This window comes from Alligator sinensis, unplaced genomic scaffold, assembly GCF_000455745.1.
Source record: "Alligator sinensis unplaced genomic scaffold, ASM45574v1 scaffold1568_1, whole genome shotgun sequence".
Lineage (NCBI taxonomy): Eukaryota > Metazoa > Chordata > Crocodylia > Alligatoridae > Alligator > Alligator sinensis.
In genome coordinates, this window is record NW_005843511.1 from 3,949 (window position 1) to 8,060 (window position 4,112).

At 61.1% G+C, this 4,112-nt stretch overlaps 2 non-coding genes across 2 annotated transcripts; one reads left to right on the top strand and one right to left on the bottom strand.

Annotated features, from left to right (window-relative positions):
* The first annotated feature begins 1,281 nt into the window (after positions 1-1,281).
* LOC112548777 lies at positions 1,282-1,397 on the top strand. Its single transcript, XR_003092360.1, has one exon. It is a non-coding gene; the product is annotated as a U5 spliceosomal RNA (small nuclear RNA).
* A 2,599-nt stretch (positions 1,398-3,996) lies between these two features.
* Positions 3,997-4,112, bottom strand: LOC112548776. Its single transcript, XR_003092359.1, has one exon. It is a non-coding gene; the product is annotated as a U5 spliceosomal RNA (small nuclear RNA).

Here is a 4,112-nt window from a genome sequence, read left to right on the forward strand (position 1 = left end):
TCTCCCTCCTGGATCCCAATTGAGGGTCCCCAATGAATTTTGAATAGGGCTCTGGGAGCGGTCGATCTGGTGATATTCAGCCCAAAAGTTGGTCCCCGGCATTGATTAACTCAGGCCAGGGCTTCTAGCCCTTGATCAGTGACGTTTAGAGATTTCCCGGTTGCTACATTGTCTTCTATTGAGTTCTTCCGTTGATTGATCTGCAGTTTCCTTAGGTGTTAATCGCTGTCTGCTGCCATGTTACACATTCAATCACTGATTCACTCACTCTTTCAGGGGCCAGCCTGATACAGGGAAGGGGCAGTTTGACTCCTGCCCTTGTTAACATTGTTACTAAACACATTTATAGCTGAAAGTTGAAAGGTGAGGAGTATAAAATATAAGCTACAAATGCCATGGCACACAAATAGATAAAACTACCAACATACACAGGGAGATACAAAATGCACACATACAAATTTTACACCACAATTCCTTATCTTAAAGTGAAAGAAAGAGGAAGGAAGAAAAGGTAGAAGAGGAAAAACATATCCAAGGAGGGGAGAGGAAATGCAGGCAAGAGGAAAAGGGGGCTTTCTGCTACACCGGCAGCGCCGCTCGGGCAGGGGGTGCAGCGCCGGAGCTGGCATCACGCCATCATGTCACAGTCCCCTGAGTTTGTCTCCAAGCACAAAGTCTTAGCCCCCCCAATTCCTTTTCTGAACCTCATCCCCGTTCACAGCGGGCACGCGCACGGGCCAAGTGTGGCAGCCTGCCAGCATGCACACTTCCCTCGTGCGCCAGGGAGAAGGGAAGTGCTAGTGAGTCTGCACTGTGCTGACCCCGGTGCCGGCAGTCACAGCTGCCCCAGCCCGGTGCGGAGGAGATAGGGAGCACAGACACTGGGTAACTGGGGTTCCTGTAGCCCGAGGTTTGACTCGCATCAAAGCAGTGCGGGATGGCCCGTACACACACCCAGCGAGCTGCACCGAGCCGGGGTCTGGGCGCAGGCCGCTGTCGGGTCCTTAGTGCGGGCGACCGGCGCGTGTGTCCGCAGGGCGGGCTAGTGCAGAAGGCGGTGCGGGGCTCATGTGCATACCCAGGATGCAGTGTGCCCGGAGCTGCAGGGTTTGGGGTGTTTCTTTGGTGTTTTGGGAAAAGAAAGGTGTGATCCCTGCTGCGGGGGCCGGGGGCTGGGCATGCAGAGCCGGGCAGGGCGGGGGGGCGCGGTCCCGGGCCTGGAGCACCCTGCGCTGTGGGGCCCCCCCCAGCCCGAGCCGCCTGCCGAGCCTTTGCTGGTTATCACTCCGGTTTCTCTTCAGCACGCATAAGTCTTTCGCCTTTTACTAAAGATTTCCGTGGAGAGAAGCAGTGATGAGTTTACACCCAATTTTTCGAGGCTCCGTTTTGGCGGAGCTGCCCTGAGTGTGCAAAAGTAGACTTGAGTTAAGTTGTGCTTTGCTGCCGGTGAAAGGGCTTGCATCGTGTGCTCGGTGCTGCGCGACCCGGCCCGGGGGGTGGGGGACGCCGGGGCCCCGTGCCGGTGCGGGGTGAGCGCTGCGCTCGTGCAGGGCTTGGCTTGCATCCTCATGTTTCTCCGGCATCTTCTCTGCCGGTCGGAGAGGGCCCTGGGGCCCTGGGCCGCCGCCTTTGCCCCGGCTTGGGCAGCACTCAAGCACTGCTTCTTCTTACGACTACTACCACTACTTCTCCTTCTCCTGCCGTCAGTCCTGCTGGCCCCCGCCCCGAACACGAGCTAGGGAACACAAGATCCGCAAACACCAGAGCACAAGACGGGATTTCCACAGACACTTGACTGAAAACCCTGACTCTCCGCACCGGGATCCAGCCGGCCTTGCAGCACTTGCCCTCCCCTCCGCTGGGCACCCAGGGAGAGCCCCCAGCCCGGGTGCTCCCACCCCCAGCCTGGGCTGCAGCACCCAGCGCCTCTGCAGGAGGCTTAAACCCCGTGATGCGGGGCGCACAGCAGGGCCATCTCCATCCTGGGACCGGGCTGGGCAAGGGAGCCCCTGTCTGGGGACTGAGGGCTGCACTCGCCCCTGCGCTAGGAGCTGACCCCACACCCCCAGCTTTGCCAGGGGGGCCGCAGGCCCTCGCTCCACCTGCTCGCCCCAAGTCTCCCTGACCGCCACCCCCAAAGCTCCCCGCAGCCCCTCCACCTCCTGGCCGCAGCAGCTGCAGGCAGGGCCGGGGCCGGGGCCGGGGCCACCTGGTCCAGCCATACAGCCCACAGCACTTTGCCCAGGTCACGCAGTCATGACTTGTGACTGACGTGGACGCGGACAACGGGGTGGTCCATGCCCACTGCCAACACCTCCAGGCCGCTCACCTGCACCAGTGGTGGGCATCGTGCTTCTGCAGGAAGGGGCAAGGGGACAGCACCCCTGCCTGCCATGGCACCCTTCGGGCTTGGGGCTCGGCCGGGGCACAAGGCTTGGAGGCCCTGGGACCTCCTAGCCGCACCAGGGAAGACCGCTCTCCTGGCACGGGGCGAGCACTTGCCAAGGTAATGCATTGCAAGCCTCCCACTTAGCTGCTGGAGTGGGAAGGTCTGGGCTTTAAACCCACTTGATGAAAATGGGAGCCTCCTCCCTGGCTTGCCCCTGGGGCCCTACAGCTGAGGGCAAGCAAAACTTGGGGGCATCCGAACCCCAAGCCTCTGTGCTTGTGCACGTAGGACACCTGCCAACGGTTGTGGAAACATCTGGAAGCCCCAGACGGGGGTGGAGGATGTTTGCCGGGTGGAGGGCCACTTCTGGCTCTGGACTGGCTCTTGGAGTTGGAATTTGTTTGGGGGAATTTGGCTTGGAATATGGAAAACTGAATTAAAAAAAAATCTGCAGCCCCACCAGGTCCAGGGACGTCCTGGTCAACCTGCCCCTGGCCCTTGCCCAGCTGGCAATACCCCTGCCCAGAAAGGAGGCTCTGGCCGGAGACCCCGGGGCACGGCGGAAGGGTTGTGTTCAAGTAAGAATCAGCTTCGCTCAGCCGAGCTGGCTCGAGGACGTCTCAGCGCAGAGGAGCAGGAGAGGCTGCAGCTTGCCCTCATCTGTAGGCGAGGAACCGCTGCGTCTTTGCCCCATGCGTGGGCTGAGGCCTTCGAGCCAGGCTCTGTGGGGGCCGTGCAGCGCCCTGGCAGGCCAAGGGGCGGTCGATGCTGAGCTGTGTGTGGAGCCGCTTGGTGCTGGAGGCTCCGGGGAGCATGGACCCGTCCTCGGGGCTCTTACGGCCTCTGTTTTCCAGCAGTGCTTGCCTGGCCTCTGCACCCACTGTGCCCCTTGCCTGGGGCAGCTGCTGCTCCGGGCGGTGGTGCAGGGAGGGCTCGCAGCCGGCTGCCGGCCTGACACGTGCCCCAGACACACTTCTTGTGCCAGGAGACCGAGTGTGACCACAGCGCGGGTGCGATCTCTCTCGCGGGCTTCGGGGAGCCACGCATCTTGAAGTGCAGCTGGATGGAGCTGCACCTCCCCGGCAGCAAGTGCAAACCCTGGGATTTTAGCAGTGCTTTACTGTCCCCTTTGACTGTGTTGTCAGACCAGGCCTCTCCTGGTCTGCACGGTGGTACGGTGTAACCCGGTACGCACTCCTCCACGGTCCGGTTGTTGGCAACTAAACCAGCAGCATAACCTGGGCGAGGAGGCGTGTGGACCCCCAGCAGGACTAACAGCAGGAGGAGGAGGAGGAGTAGCGGTAGGAGTTGTAGGAAGAAGTAGTGGTGCCACAAGACCTGGCAGGAGGCAGAGATGATCTCCAGGCAGCCCAGGGCCCGCTCCTACCCGGAGAGACGACGGGCACCGCGCCTGATTGCCCGCACAAACACGCAGGATGCAAAGCAAGGCACCGCAGCCCGCACGCAGCAACAGCAGCGTGTAACCACGGCGCGCGGTCACCCACGGCCGGCACTCCCAGCGCACGGCCGGCGTGGGCACCAGCACACGCGGGACAGCGATCCTTGACCGCAAAGCAAGCGGGATCTACTCTTGCACACGGAAGGGGAGCCCCGCCGGAACGGGGCCTCGAAAAATTGGGTGTAAACTCGTGACTGCTTCTCTCCACGGAAATCTTTAGTAAAAGGCGAAAGATTTATGCGTGTTGAAGAGAAACCGGAGTAA